Source organism: Stegostoma tigrinum, chromosome 14 (assembly GCF_030684315.1).
Source record: "Stegostoma tigrinum isolate sSteTig4 chromosome 14, sSteTig4.hap1, whole genome shotgun sequence".
NCBI lineage: Eukaryota > Metazoa > Chordata > Chondrichthyes > Orectolobiformes > Stegostomatidae > Stegostoma > Stegostoma tigrinum.
This window is the reverse complement of record NC_081367.1, coordinates 17,473,023-17,489,934: the sequence shown is the minus strand read 5'-3', so window position 1 is coordinate 17,489,934 and position 16,912 is coordinate 17,473,023. Positions and strand designations below refer to the sequence as shown.

Sequence of the window (16,912 nt, the reverse complement as noted above, 5' to 3'; positions counted from 1 at the left end):
CTTTTCCCCATATCTTAGCCTGTAAAATTAAGTGATAGTTCCTAATTTATTAAAATTTGCCAATTATTTCCTGTACTCCATATATATATTTAAAAAGTACTAATCACTAATGTTGCAGATCTAAACTGGCTATGAAAGTAGACAATGAATTCACTGTCTCCGCATACTTAAGCTTCCCTTGCACAGTAACAAATAGGCCTCATTATTTTTGGGCATCAGTCCAAGCTGTTTCAAAATATTTGCACTGTGATTTTGTTCAGCATTTTACCATCATAGTAGGTTTATACAATGTAGTAAGTTGATTATTTAACAAAATCAAACCATTCCGACTAGCTGATGGTTTGTGAGATACTCCTGTTCTACTTGCATGTTACAGTGGAATATTTTAGTGCTACTGTTGAATCCTGAAACAAGTACTGTTTGGCAATTAGTATGAAGCTGTTTACAGATTTAAACATTCTCAGGAATTTGGATATGTTCTCAGAACCTTCTAGTTCCTTGTTTAAGTAAATCCATGCTCTGGAAAATTCCAGGTCATGTTCTTCCCTTCCCCCACTCTGAAAGCATTCAAATGAGTATGTTTAACAGGCTCAGTATTAGCAGTGTGCAACTATACTATAAACAATGTGGGAGAATTTCCAAGCTAATGCTCAACAGTTATGAAATTCAGGATTCATATAACATTAAATGCAAGCAAAGAGTACATGAGAAAACATCTATTATTAAAAATATCTAAAAAAAACTGAAATTTTTATATCCTGCTGTTCGAAAGAAAGACACAAAATAGATAAGTATGTTTTAACTCATTTTTAAATATCGCACACTAAAGAGGAGCATTTTGTAAATCAGTCATCTGTGTTGCATAGATTTTGGATTTGTATAAAGTTTAATCTTAATGTGCTTTTAATATTAAAGATCAGCTGTCAGTGATTGGATTTTGAAAGTTGAGTGTGAAGCATGAGGAATTGATGGACTTCCCTAAGATGACAAATGCCTTGAATGTTAGGTAGAGGGAGGGAAAATTTAAAATATTTGATCTAGTATGTGAAGTGTAAGTGTTTTGGAAATTATTTGTGATTGATTTCTGCAGAAATTCTGCATCTATTAAGGGGCCTGACATGTTACATAATTACATCAATGACATGTATCATCAAATAATAATAAACTGTTCAAAGAGAAAAAATGAACTGCTGAATGTGAAAGAAAATTGTTATCCACCTAATTATTTTTAACAAGCTGATGTTACTGTGCGAGAGTTTTCTGAAGAAACTTACATAGTTTGCTGCTCATTTAGCTATTTCTTTTGCATTATTTTTGCCATTTAATTGTTTCGCGTCCTAAATGTTTATTTAGTGCTTTAATTCAACAGACTGAGTTGTTAAAAATAGAATAAATTGCAGCCTGTAAAATAGTCTTTCTATCTAAATGAGAATTGTAATTAAAAACGTTTGTAGTTCCATTAATCAGGTATTCTGACAGTGTTACATTGGTGTCTTTATCTCACGATTTAAATCCTTATTTCTGTATTGATGTCTTAATGCTGCAGTGGCCTATGACGAAATGTTATCAGGTTGCTACTGTATTGAATTCCGTTCTCTACAATTTAAATTTATACCTGAATCTACAATAGTTACCCTGCTAGTAACTTTTGGGTGCTGACAAAGACTTTGTGACCTTTTGAACTGAGTGTCAAATTTCTTCTGATAAAGATGGCCAACCTGTGGCCCACAGGCTGCATGTGTCAACCAGAGTATTTCATACGGCCCTATATCTGCTTTATTGGTAGGTGAATTTACAGCTTGGATTCTAATAGTAATAATTGCATATCCTTATAAAAGACTAGGAAAAAAAAAAGTGAAGTGGAAGTTTCTTTCTTTTGAACTTTTTTCTTGTTTTATTTATATTTTGTTTTAAGTCAGGGTTTCAAATCCAGGCAAGTATAAATGGAAGATTTTTCATTGAGTTGCTGCTCCAATCAGAAACACTTTCTTGTCCTGTGTACACTACTGCATACTTACTGGGGAGCCCGTCAGTAGCAAATGTGGGAGACAGCCAGTGTGTGATTGACGGGCTGAGAGTATCCAGAGACCTCAAGTCCTGACAGAGTGCCTAGGAACTGGGCCTGGGAAAAGAGCGCTTTCAGGTAGATTCCAGCTTGGGGAAGAAGCTGAGAGTCAGACCACAAAGAGTTGGACAACGAAGTGAGGACTGCAGATTGGACTCTTAGGGTGGGGAGGGCATGATAGGTCACTAAGGTCTACTCATTTTTCTTCCATTTCATTTCTTAAAAAGAACTTGCTTTCTACCAAAATGAATTTATGTCTTGCAGGGGAAAAATAAATAGTCTATTTTTGTTTCAATGTAAAACGTTTATTGCAGGAGCAATAATGCTGGTGGAAATTTTTGGAGCCTGTGGATTATTTTCTTGAAGTTAAAGAGGACAGGGTAAGATGGAGTTGGATTGGTTATAGAAAAGGGGAAAGGACTGAGAGAAGGAGGAGAAATGGTAAATGTGAGTGAGAAGGAAAGCAGGCTATGCGAGAAGAAAACCCCAGTTTGAAAGATAACTCGCAGCTGACCTCTGCTTCAGTGTAAATTCTGCCAAAGCCAGTTTGGAATCTATGCCACCAGAGGTGATCCAAGATCAGAGTCGTTTAATCCTAAAGTTGTCTGCAGTAGTCACTCCCTTGATCATTTGGGCGGATTCTTTTTTTCTGTGTAGTCTTACTCCTTAACACAAAGGCAGAAATCATTCAATACCTTTTACTGGTAATTTCTGTTAATTACTTGCTTAAATCATTTTGTTTTTTGTATTCTTTTGTGGATTAAATTCATGTGTACCTTTGTGGCAGCCTTCATCTTTTTAAAATCAGCACTGCCCCCATATAAAGGAGGAAAAAATTGGATGTGCACACCACTTACATCCAAAAACCTCTGGCCACTTCTGCCTTGAGTTATTGCACTGTTTGTTGTCAGAGGCTTTACTGAACAGCTTGGCCAGTGCTATTAATTTAAGAATTAAAAGTTGGTTTGCAGTGGGTCAACTTGGATGGCAAGAGCCTGAAGGAACATTTGAATGGAATAGATATTATACATCACTCTGCTGTAAAATGTCTCCAGTAACAGTTTGGAATCAGCTAAATGTTGGGTGCTATTTATTGTCTCTCATTGGTGATCGTGAGCTGTTAAATTATTTTAATCATTCTTCGGGGGCCTAAAGGATCAAAAAAAAATTAGTGTAGTTTCGAGTTATACAGAGCAATAGTGGTAGGTTTGAGTTCTGATCTGGTTTCGGATAAGTGTTGTCTGGGACAGCAATTAGGACTACTATAATCAGCTGGCATGGAAGTGAGAAACAGCCAGAGGTTCTAATCCACATAACTGTGCAATGGCCTTGCCTGAAAATGAGTGCATGAATATTTTTATGCAAGTAACCTCCATTCCTGCTTTAGACTGGATTTTAAGATTGCAGAATCACATAGTAGTAACACAGACTATTTGCCCATCATTTGTACTAATTTTCTGAAGGACCAGTTCATCTGGTGTCATCACCCGATTTGCTTCCCATATCAATATGTGTTCCTCCTTTCTGTATCATTCACTTCCGTGTTGAATGCTCCAACTGGACCAACTTCCCACATGCTCAGGCAGTATATCCAAATCCAAAACACTCTCCGAATGAAGGAGGTTTTCCTTTTGTCACTACTAGTTTTGCCACTGGTCGTAAATCTGTGCCATTGGTTCTCAGCCTTTCACCGGTGGAGACAGGCTGGTCGGGAAGCAACATCGCTTGCCATTGATCTAGAGGAAAGATCTAATGATCCCCTTGGCATGCTTTTTTTCTTTGTTGACAGCAGTTTAAATTTGGCATCAAGTCAAGAGATTCTGCAGGTGTCAGCAAGCAGGATAGTCAGTCAGTCACACTGAAGTATTATCACTGTGAGGAAACCAAAAATACTTTGTTCAGTGAAGTAAATGACTGGTTTTAGTTGGAACATGGCATACCATAAATTTTAAAAAGTAGACAGTTTTGAAATATTTGTTATTGAGAAATTTGACATTCCACAAATATGGAAATAGATTTTCAGTGCTAATGAGAGTAATTAAAACTGTAAACACAACTAAAAATCAAATTACACTTAGTTCAGCAAGGTGTCACCTCTTCAAGGGTCTTTACCATGAATGTAATAGTGGAAGTTCTCACCAGTTTAATGATTTCCAATAGATTTCAAATTGGAGGACTTGAACAGTACACCCTAGAAGGAGCATGAACTGTCTGACAGTTATTTCTGAATGTGTGCCTCACTCTGTGCATGACTCCCAAAGTTGCAATAATTTTCAAAGGAGTAATGATAGCAAATGCTGCAAGTTGTGTTTTTATCAATGTTGCGAGAGCCAGGTTGATGGCTTTCACGATTAAATAAGTTTGCTCATTTTAGAACTGTGTATTTGAGTGACATACTAAAGTGCTGCTGGCATGTTTACAATCTTATGCCATCACAAGTTAGCAGAGAAGAGATTGTGGTGAATATTTTCAAATCACAAGCTTCAGATGTTGGATGCTCCTCAAAGTATTGGATGCTGTATTAGCATACAGGGAGCTATATGTCATTACCAGGAGTATTTATGAATAATTTCCAACAGATATGCTACCTATGCAGTATATTTAACTCAACTACATTTTGAATGTTTTAAAAATCTTTTTGTTTTCATTAACAAATTAGAAAATCCTACATATCTTCAAAATATGCAATTTGTGTTGTATAAGTGGATGTACATAGTACAAGTTGTGTCCTTTGGGAGTTCCTTGCCCAGTTTATGCTATATGCCTGTAGGTGTGTAATGAATATATAGGTGATTTAAAACCTGACTGAAGATGGTCACCTGATTTATGTGATCTTTTAACTGTTTGAAAGTAAGCTCAAGATACAAAGCTACTTCAATGTAAATCAATTTTCAGCAATTTTTTCGGCTACAAGATATGATGGCAGTGAAGCAAACAATTCATTTTTGTGTTGCCCTTTGCATTTTTGCTTACAGTTGTGAAGGTCAATCTTGAGCAGCCGGTTTAGCCATAAATGCTGCACCTGAAGCAACCAAGTGACATTACAAGTTGTTGTTTTGGCATTGGTGGCTGTGGTAAGCTAGTGTAGCACTAGTAACTGTGGCTGTGCATGCCAGCCCACAGGCCATCACCATTTTCCTCTTTTACCTGTGAGTGATTCCGAGGTCTAATTGTTCAGCGTCTTCATGTCTTGTTTACAAGCATCCTTAAACGAGAGCTTTGAATCTTCCTTTGCTTACCTCACCATCCAGAAGATCCTTGGATATTCTATCCTGTGGATGTGCTTCATCCATTGAAGCCAACTCTGTTTGATTAATGCCAACATATCTTCTGCTTTTGAGAGGACATTTGTGATTTTGTTCTGCTAGATATATGGCTAATGAGTAACAGATGGTGAAGGTGGGAATTATTGAACTACTATTGATTCTACAAGTTACCCTGTTTCACATGCATGTGCTGAGGACACCGACTTTATGCACTGTCATTTATGGTCATCATTGGTCCTAAGTGTGTGTTTTTTGCAAGTAGGTTAAGATAGTCTTTGTGTCTATAGAGTCTTGCATTGAGAAGTTTATCTCTTAGTATGGATCTGAGTTAGAATTTGCTAACATTTTCCAGCAGGGGAGTTATTTTGTACAATCAGGGATGAATATGCTTTGTAGTGTCCTATGACCACCATTTTCTCAACTCTTATAATTAGGAAGAACAAATTACAGACATCAGGATATCAGGGACTGTATCCCCTGTATTTGAGTTTTCATGTGGGTGACTATCGTAATATTTTCAAAGTAAAGGAATTCCCTGATCAGAATCTAATGAACTTTTATCTTTGTTTTCAGTTTTAATAAATTGTGAGGACACAATTTGACCCACTGTGCAAATTGTCTCCTTCCATATCTGCAAGGAAGGAGAAAGTCTACAACATGGAGAAGAATACACCAAATGTTGGAGACTAGGGTGCAGCTTTGCTTTACTTCATTGTGCACTCTGGAACTATCAGAAAAAAAGCCCAATGGGTAATGGGCTTTGCCAAAGGAGGAGTGGATGAGACTGAGGAGATTTGTTCGACAGCTCATTATTCCCCAAAATGTTGTAGAGCTCTAATTTTGTTACGTATCCAAAAACACACTTGGATAAATGATAAAAGAGCATGTGCTAATTAAGACACTAACATACATCCAGTCATATGAGTTAGAGCAGGTATAAGCTAATTAGCACTTTAAGTGTGCTTTGCCTCCTAATAAATCATGGCTAATCTGATTGTAATTTCAACTGTGCACCTATTGCCTACCCCAAAACCTTTCACCCCGTTGCTTACCAAGAATCTATATACCTCTGCCTTAAACATGTTCAAAGACTCTGCTTGCATCGCATTTTGAGCAAGAGTATTTTAAAGATGTTCAGCCTTCACAAGTAACATCTTTGTCCTAAAATGGTTAACTCTTTATTTTCAAACAGTGACCCGTAGTTCTAGATTATTCCATGGGGAATGGCCTTTCAACACCCATCTTGTTAAGTCCCCTCAGAATCTTCTATGTTTCAATCAAATCACCTCTTAGTCTTTTAAATTCCAGCAGCCAGAAACTCAGTCTCTCCAGAAATAAGTTTTATTTGCTAATAATTAGCTGTCTGTACTATAAACTAACATAGAACCTTAATATTCATATTTTATGCCCTATAGTTATTTAATTTGGCAGCATGAGTGATTATGTAATGTTTATAATTTTAAAATCCTTCTGTCTGTTACACAATGGTATCTCTAAAAATGGGTGTTTCAATGTAATAGTGACACTTTATTGTGTGAAATATATTACATCATTCCAGAGAGTTTACTTTGTGAATTTAGTATACCTTTAGTACTTATCCTTCAATTCCACTGTAATTTAGAATAGGAGCCCCAAGACAGGCAAAAGTTGTTTTTACTTTTCAGTTTGTTGCATTAGGTGTAAATCTCAGGTAGCAGAATCAAATACTTTTGAAGTGGTTGAGATTTGCAAGGTCAAACAAATAAAAATATGGAAAGTAGCCCTATGTAGACTCTTCTGTAAGTTCTGCAAAATATTACTTTAATGACATTGCGTGTCCCTTTTGCTTTCTGCTTTTGTATCTAGATATCCCAAAAAAATTCTGTTAAAGATAAGTAAAATTCACTGCTTTATAGTTTGTGTAAGCCCTGAGAATGGGTAAGAAACTAGCAATTGTGTTGGCTTCACCACAGTTCGTTATTTGCATAGGAGGCAGTAAGCCACATCTGTTGCTCACAGTGAGTAACGTTGCAATTGGAAGAAACAACTCAGACTGTAATGAATTAGCCAGAATATTCTATGACTGATCAATGACTTATGAATTGAATGCATACAAGTGCACAGTATTGATCATGAGATGAAAAATTAATTAAAACACATGTATTAAAGTGAATAAAGTAGTAGGAGACTGGATAGAATTGGAAGTAAACTAACATTCCTAATCTGTTTGGAGCAGCAATCAACAGAAAGCTGGAACAACCTAGCCAAAGCTGTAAAATACAAGTCAAAGAAAGCCTGATAAAACCATGCAGTAGTGTCCATACCTTGAGAATTCAGATAAGTAACTGCAAATGCACAGGCACCTCATTTGGCATCCTCATTACCATCACTGTTCAGCCCACATTGTTATGTATCAAAGACTTAGTAATATGTTTTCATCAATGCAGATGTTGGATCCAAAATGGTATTGGTTTGTTCTGATGAAAAGTATGCAGCCACTCACCTAAGAAGATCAGAAGTTGAATTCTTTTTCTGCTCTTATATCCAATTGATTCATCATGGCCTTATTTTTGCATTAGCTTCTCGAAACAATGGTCTGCTGTACTTCAAGCACTGTTGACTTAGCAACTGACTTCATTATAGTGTGACAGAAGTTCAGTTTGAATATTGTATTGTTGTTTTGCAGCTGTGATTACCTAAGTATTGTTCTAAACTTTCAGGTTTATATAAAACCAAGGTATTAAATCTTTAAACACTATTTGTGGTATGAAGAAAGTGGAAGCAGCAACCTTCTTTGACTGGAGAAGTTTGAAAATAGTATCAAATAGAGTTGAAGTGCTGAAGTTTTTGTGGATGAGTGAATGTCCTAAAAATTTGTGAGTGTGCCATTTGGATCGTTGTGTATTCTTAAATTTGAGATTGTTTACAAGACCTTTCTTAAAAAAAGTGTGTTTAAGTTCCAGTGAAAATTGTAAATAATGTCATCAAAGGCCAATAAAAAAGCTGTTTTGCAGACAAAACATTTAATTTCAACACCTTAATTGCAAGGATCTCAACACATAGTCAAAATTCAGATTGTCCTAGAAGGTGGCTTAAGAGTTTCTTGAATAGCATTGCCTGCTGTTACAATTTTGACAAGGTGGAATATCCCAGGTTCAGTTCTCGATTGCAGTTGATCCCAGCTGGATTCTCTCAGTATTGATCACTGTGAACTGATGTTGTTATGTATGTGTGCATGCATGTATGAATATTAGTTGGCACAGTTATTTTGCAGTGATTAATCTACTTCATGTGAAATGTGTCAAATTGGAAAATAATTAATCTGCAAAAAATACTTTAAATGTGTTTGTTGAGATCCATGGAAATGCACTTTAGTTACTCAATAAGTGATACCAACTGCAGTGGATCTGTCCATGGTATTCTCTCCAGATTTTGCTTTTGCTTCACAATTACACACAGTTGTATCCTAGTCAACATTTATTCCTTGGGCAAATCACCAAAACATTACAAGGTCACTTAGCTCATTACAATTTGTTTTACTCAGTTTGGCTGGTGATTTTAACAGTGTCGCAATTCAGATGGTAATTAGTTAGCTTTGATGCACTTTTAGAAAATTTAGGGATGCAAAAAGTGTCTTCAAAAATGCAGAATGTTGTTATGGTTCAGGCCTGAATTAACTGAAGCAAAGGAGAGTAAGAGATTTATTTCCTGATTTCAATTTCAAACTGCTTATACCATCATCACATTAATTAAAAAGCTGTAAGTGTTGGATTGGTATTATAGTCTTTTGTAGAACTCCAATGACTTAATTTTTCTTTGCAGTGCCATTCTTGTTGAGCACTGATTAGAAATCTATATAGAGTCTAAAAGCAGCAAAGCATTCCAAGGTGCTTGACAATATTAGGAGCAAATTCAGTGATACGGTGAGGATGGAAGTTGGTGGTCTTGTAATGGAGAGGATGTGAGGTCAGCTTCTCAGTTTAGACTGGAGTATGACAGGAACATTGCAAGCATCTGGCTCAACCAGAGACAGTGGCTGGCAGAGGAAAGATGGAATTTGTGACAAAACTCTGGAATTTGTGATGGAGCACCTGACAATAATATAAGTACAAACTAGAATGGTTTTTAAAAAGGCAGAATATCATTCATGTTTTGTGCTAATAAGATTGAAAAAATATAAAATTGGAATATAAAAAATACAAGAAGCACCAAGAATGACACCAAAATAAATCTGTGTGCCTTTAAGCAAAAGGACGGACAATATATTGGCATATACAAAGAAATTACCCATGCAGATATCTTTAGAGAGTCCATACTTTTGCCTTCACCCATGTGTAGCATTTTTCCTCTATTTATTTTCTGGATTTATAAATAATGTAGGAAGTAAATCAATTCCATTCATTAAACAAAGTTTCATTTGATCACATTGGCTAAATTAAAATTAAGGTATTAGTTTTTTAAATATCTTTTAAACTGTTAATAGATTTACTATTGAATTGCAAATTTGTTCATATTCAAAGGTTAAGTGCCAAGATGCTGTATAACTTACTCCAGAGCTTCAAACGTTTGTTGCCACATTTTTTGGAAGTGGATTAGTTGCCAAATTTGAAAACATCACCATGACCAAACAATAGACAAAGCAACACTTCAACTTCAAATTCTAGTTTCAAGTGTCATTTGCTGTCTGGCCACCATTACGCTAGTAACTGTAAACTACCTTGTCAGAACTCTTATTACTTCCAAGATAATATCATTTAGCTGCTTTTTGTACCATGGCAAAGGCTTGAACATTGTTAATACTTAACACAGACAAAAACAGAAATTGTTGTTGTTGTTTTATCATAGAAAGAAAGCATCTTCATTTGACTTTATGTGAAATTGCTGATGTGTTCAATTGGCTGATTTTATAACGACTAAATGGAGGGGGTGCGGTAGTGGAATGGTTTGACTTTCTTGCCTTTTTTTTACCTGTGACTATACTCTTGACTATAAGCTGCCACATTGTTAAGAGAAAATCTGTTAAATGACCTGAGGGCTAGTGCTTTGTCTAAAGCTCATGTTACATTTTATTGGGGAGTTAGGGAGGGAGTATGTTGTGGTGGAGTCCTATTAGTGTGGTAATCGATAAGTTTGAATATGTGATAAAATGGTGATATTGTTTTAGGCATCTATTAGCAAAATAAATGGCAGCTCCATTTAAGTAAATGCAATGAGAATTTTTTTTAGTGAGAATACCTTCCATTCTTAGGTAACACTCTCTAGACGTTGCTTTGAGCTATTTTTATCGACAATCGAGCTTAATTCTGGGCTGCATACCAGACTGTACCATTTGATCAGTTGCTTGAAATGGGAGCAGAATTTCCATTCTAAGAACAAAGCAGCTTAATAATGTCACAAGTTGTTTATATTCATTTAAATAATTTTCCAATGATGTTTTTTTTGTAAATAGGCATGTTTTTGATGAGTTAACTGACTTATTTTGGTGCAGATTTATACACTGTTTGTGTGTCCGGAAAGCACTTAACATGCATGACATGTATTCCAGAAGGCAGATGTTACCATGGTAACCCTCTGGTAGGTCATAGCCAGCTTGGCATATTTGATTGGCTGACAGTAGAAAATGATATTCTAGAAAGAAAAATGAGAGGGGAGGGGGTCAGGAGAGAGAGAAAGTGTGTGGAGTTGGGGACAGGCCTATCATTGAAACCTTTAGTGTTTCTGCTGGATTGTATTTTTAAAATATTAAATTTTGACTTTAGTTGTTTCAGATTTCACGGAGACCATTTTCTGGTAAATTCATTTCAATGTGTGGTGTGTTTAATTTGCCAAGCAGAAGAATTAATGTGGGAATGGTTTATTATGCAAAAGGCTGTTGAATTGAGTTAACTGGGGCTACGTGAGTTTGTTGTAGTTGAGATATGAAGGAATACTACGGATCATACTTTTTCGAATTACTACTGCAGGTTCCCAATTTTTGTAAAATGTTGTAGGTAGTACAGTTGAGAGTAATATCATTGGCCATGGAATTGTACTTGGGGTTTTCTGCACATGTTCAATTTTTGTCTAATTCTTTTCATATTTCAATTTCGTATAAAGTGTTTTTTTCAGATATTGCAAATAGTTTAAAACAAAGTGTTTGTAACAGATCAAAATTAATAAATATTCTAAATACTTCCAGAAAACACAGTTTGTATTATCAGATAGCATGTACTATTACATCATATGTTTTCAATTATAAACATAAATTTTTCCATAAGTTATGTTCTGGATAATGTATACAATTTATAACTGCATTGGAGTATAACTCAAGTATAAATTTGACAGGTGCTGCTCATCATATTCTTTTGTCTGGAACTGGACATACTATGTACTTTGATTATATCAAGAAGTTATCCATTAATATATATTCTCTGTTAGTCTGTTATACCATTTTTAGTCTTGAATTGTTTAATATTGTTGCTACTGTGTCACAGACCTGTGGGTTCAATCCTTTCTTAAGAGACCTGACCCAATTGGTAATGCATTGTCGAAGGATCCATCTTTTAGATGAACCATTCAGGGAGTTGTTTGACTTGCAGTTGTGTCAGTGCAGCAGTACTCCAAAAGTCATAGTCCTGGAGACATAGATTCAAATCTCACCATGGAAGGTGGTGGAATTTAATTTCAAATAATAATTACGTAATCTAAAGCTAATGTTAGTAAGGTAACCAGAAAACTATTGTCATTTGGTACATTGCCATTCAGGGAAGGAAATCTGTCAGACTCTGGACTCTGTGATGTGGTTCTTAATAACTCTCTGAAGTGGCCCATCAAATCACTGAGGTCAAAGCTAATTAGGGATGTGCTGTAACTTTAAATAGTTTGAAAAGGTTAGAACATGTGTCATCACCCAGTATGATGATGTCAAGAGATTGCTTGGTAAGAATTTTTATGGAGGCACATCTCAAGTACCATGTGTAAGTAAGGTTAGATAACTAAATGATTTTTTTAAAAAATCAGCAAAATTGTTAGATCAGACTAACTATTAGAGAGACAGACTTTGGGCCCAAACCTTACAACATGGTGAGCAGTGTAGGATCTGAAAATTTAACCTTGTATGCACTATTTATAATGTGATGTCAATGCTGGAGCCAGCTTGGGGGAAATGAAATATAAAACCTACTTAAAAGAACAACTAACAACAATGCCTGAACCATGGACCTGAGAAACCATGAAGATTCTACTTAACTGAGAGGTCCAAATTTCAGATTTGAGCTGATGAGCCAGAGGTCACGGTGAGTAAGTAAACTCAAATATTAAAGAAAAGAATTTGTAAAATGGTGCAAAGTAGTCCGGCTGAATAGCTGCCCTTTAAACATTTAAAAGAGCTGTGATGCAGACCGGGAGAAACAAGTCGTAAGAATGACCATTTAGAAGGCTGGTATAAGAATTAAGAGTATGTGAAAAGGATGATTGATCTTGCAGAAATTAAATAAAGCTTTTAAAATGTTTGTAGCTTTTTGAATAAAAAATATCTGACTGTAAACAATTTGAGTTTAAAAAAAGGATCATTGTATTCGGAAACAAAAAACATCCATTGCTCAGTAAGTAATTTATAGAAAGAAACAGATAAACCCAGTAACTTTAGAAAAAAAAATTATTTCCTTTGCTGAAAGATTCAAACAAAACAATGGACCAAATTTAACAAGATTGGGCATTATGGCGAAAGGGATTCTTAAGATATAGAATTACTTGAAAATTAAACAACAAATCTGCAGCACAACAATATTAACATACTGTATTCTATTGAATATGTATCAGATGATGTGATTCCAAGGCAAGGTGTTAAGAAAGAATTATACAAGCTTGAACATTTAAAAGCTTTTGGTAATTACTGCAATGTCAGAACAAGTAAGATTTTGGAAGGGATAGTGGGAACTGCAGATGCTGGAGAATCCAAGATAATAAAGTGTGAAGCTGGATGAACACAGCAGGCCAAGCAGCATCTCAGGTAGGGGCCAGGATTAATTCATTTAGTGGAAACATTTATGCAGTTGAGTTGAGGAATGTTGCAATGGATATTTGAAAACAATACACTAGAGAAAATATCATTATTGGAATGGCTGCTGAATCTCTTTCAGATTTATTACATTCAAAAGAAGATCTGGAAAAATCAATACAGCTATTGAGACAATCCTAAAAGCTCAATAAAGCTATTGAAAAATTAGAGATTTGAAAGCAAAGTTAAGCAATCCTTTGCTGTGAACAAAACTGTGGTATAGATCACCTCCAGCAACAATGCAGTTCCTAAAACAAAAAGGGCTGAAAGATACTGGAAAAATGAAGACACTACTGCAACAGACCATTTAAAGTTGTCTTATCGTGAGACAACTGTTGTCCTAAATTACCACAACGGGCAAGGTCAGTGCCCTGCAGATGAAGTAGGATGTCTCTAGTGCAAAGTTGTTCACTTTCAGAAAGTGCATCATGGTAAAAGATCAACCCTTAAAAAGACTTCAAGGTGTAGTCTATAAAAACAAGTTGTACAGTGAGGGAATTTTCAATGGATGATGAGCTGAATGACTTCTTTGTGGAGATCAAAGACCCAAACAATACATTCTGGATGAAAGCAATCTATATCAATGGACATATATGACTAATTTCAGTTGAGCCGTACTGTCATAAAAGGAACAGTGATTACTAAGACATTGCTTAGAACTAATGGAAACTCAATTGTACGGACAGATGGAATCCCATTTAAATGTTAAAGGAATGCTATAACCAGCAGCGAGTAAACTGCAAATGGTAGAGTAACAGGTGTGGTCCAGTTGAGCAGGATGTGAATTTATTGATGAAATGGAGTCATACTCTGAATACTGCAACACAATAGCTGGCAAGCACTTAAAAAGTCACGGCAATTTATCATGCACAAATGCAAGTTGAAAACTGCATCCAAATTCACCAATAATGCATGTATAGCTGGTCATGACAGTGTAACGCTAGAAAAGAAATGAAAACTTTGTTCAATTTGGGACGTTGTGTTGCTGTTATACAGAACTTTTGGAGTATTGTGTATAGTATATATTGCTGTAGGAAGGCTATTATTGGACAGGGTTCAGAAAAGATTTATAAGAATGTTGACGGGACTGGAAGGTTTGAGTTATAGGCAGTATGACATCAGTGCCATTAATTTATTCTAATTAGATTAAAATCCATTAATGGTGTTCTAAGACTTAAACAGTACTTAAAAATGAACTTCATGCCTGTCCAATATTCTATGAACTTTGTCAGTAGCCTTCATTTCACTTGTTTATAATTATCTATTTAATTTTATCATCTTTTCCAATTTTAAGGCTATCAATGCACAGAAATATGATGTTTCATGATTTTGGTGAAGGGAGTGAATTTTTGCTGTATTTGTATCTGTCTTGAGTTCAGAAAGCAATGATTGACAAGGAATGTTAAGAACGGATGTGTAGAGAGATGGCAGATACCTGTAGGAAAAATAGAGTAATATTGGTCGGAGATTTTAATTCCTCCTAAATTGACTGGGCTACCCAGAGTGTCAAAGGCCCGGACGGAGTGGAATTTGTCAAATGTGTTCAAGTAAGTTTCCTAAATCAATATGTAGAGGGCCGTACTGGAAGATTCAATACTGGACCTCCTCTTAGGAAATGAGGTTGTGCAAGTGACTGAAATGTCGGCTGGAGAGCTGTTTCGATCCAGTGACCGTAACTGTCCTAGTTTTAACATAGTTGTGGGAAAGGATAGGACAAGTCCACAGGTTAAGATACTAAACTGGAACAGGACAAATTTTAGGCTGATAGGCAGGAATTAGTAGAGGTCCATCGGGTGAGTCTGTTCTAAGGAAAACGAACAACTGGCAAATAGACTTTTCAAAGTGTGAGACCAAGAGCCCAGGGACAATATTGACGCTCTGGTCAGGAAAAAGAAGAATGCATACGTTAGGTTTAAGCAGTCAGGCTCAAGTGAATGCCTCTGACAATAAAAAGTGTCGGAGCGCACTAAACATGGAAATGAGAAGAGCAAAAAGAGGGTATAAGACGGATCTGGCAGACAAGGCTCAGGATAATCCCAAGAGGTTTGATAGCAATTTTATGTGTAAGAGGGTGGCTAGTAGGAGAATAGGTCCCCTTAAAAATCTGCATGGCCATCTATGTGTGGAGCCACAGGAGATTGGTGAGATTTTTAATGAACGTTTCTCCTCAATAAACACTGAGGAAAGAATCGTGAATGCTGAAGAAATAAGGGAAACAAGTGGGGATGTTTTAGAACACATACATGTTACCAGAGAGGAGGTGTTGGCAACCTTAAAGTGGATGAATCCCCTGTGGCAGATCAAGTCCATCCTTGGACATGTGAGGCTAGGCAAGAAATTACAGAAGCCCTTGCAGAGATTTTTGCTTCATCTTTAGCCACACGTGAAGTTCCAGAAGACTGGAGGGTGGCAAATGTTGATCCATTGTTTAAGAAAGGTAGCAAAGATAAGCCAGGGAACTACAGGTCAGTGAGCCTGACATCAGTGGTAGACATATTTTTGAAGAGGATGCTGAGGGACAGGATCAACCAACATTTGGTTAGTCAAGGTCTGATTAGGGATAGTCAGCATGGATTTGTCGGTGGGAAGTTGCAGGTGAGAGATTTTAAGAGTTTTTCAAAGAGGTAACCAAAAGGATGGATGCGGGTAGGATAATGGACGTTGTCTTTGTAGACTTTAGAAAGGCCTTTGACAGAGTTCCGCACAACAGGCTGTCATGAAAGTTAGGTCGCATGGGATCCAGGGAGAGCTACATAATTGTACTCAAAATTGGCTTGATGGTAGGAAGCAGCGGGTGACAGTTGAAGGTTGTTTCTCGGACTGGAGGACTGTAACGAATGGTGTGTCACAAAGGTCGGCACTGGGACCTTTGTTATTTGTGATTTACATAAATTATCTGGATGTGAATGTACAAGTTTATGAAGAAGATTTATGAGGATGTTGCCAGGACTAGTAGGCCTGACTTATAGGGAGAGGTTGGCCAGGATAGAACTTTACCCCTTGCAGCGTAGGAGAATGAGGGTTGACATTACTGAGATGTACAAAATTATGAGAGGCATAGATAGAATGAACGTATATGGTTTTCTTCCTACGGAAGGGGAATTTTTAATCTGAAGGGTGTAAGTTTAAGGTAGAGCGGATAGATTTAACTTCTTCACGCAGAGAGTGGCGCGCGTATGGAATGGGCTGCCAGAGAAAGTGGTTGAGGCAGGTACAAAAGCAACATTAAAAAAAATTGTATAGGTACATGGATGGGAAGGGTTTCAAGGGCTATGGAACAGATGCAGGCAATTGAACTAGCTGATACTGAACAAGTGGGCACCGTGACCAACATGACTTTGACTCTAAGTCATTCCTGAGCATTGGTTGCAGTTGAAAATTGCTCTAGGCTTTTGTCGTGCTAGAGAAGTCAGCCTATATTTGGTAAAATTGGAATAGAGGCCTTGGATTTAAATGTGTTCTAGTGTGGCTAGTGAAGTTTTGGCGATATCGTGTCCTTTTAATAGTCTATATTTGTAAAGAAGAAATCAAATCTTTGATAGAACTATGAAAGAGGAACCTGAG

The 16,912-nt window shown here is 36.5% G+C and overlaps 1 protein-coding gene across 6 annotated transcripts in view; it reads left to right on the top strand.

Moving 5' to 3' along the window:
• Positions 1-16,912, top strand: part of stag1a (STAG1 cohesin complex component a) — a 198,617-nt gene that overhangs the window by 5,550 nt on the left and 176,155 nt on the right. The window contains exon 1 of one of the 6 annotated variants that reach the window (XM_059651026.1): positions 11,012-11,100. The exons of the other annotated variants lie outside the window; for them this stretch is intronic. The gene's annotated coding sequence lies outside the window, so the exon portion shown is untranslated. Of the gene's footprint in view, positions 1-11,011; positions 11,101-16,912 lie in introns of those variants that run through there. 6 annotated transcript variants of the gene reach the window in all.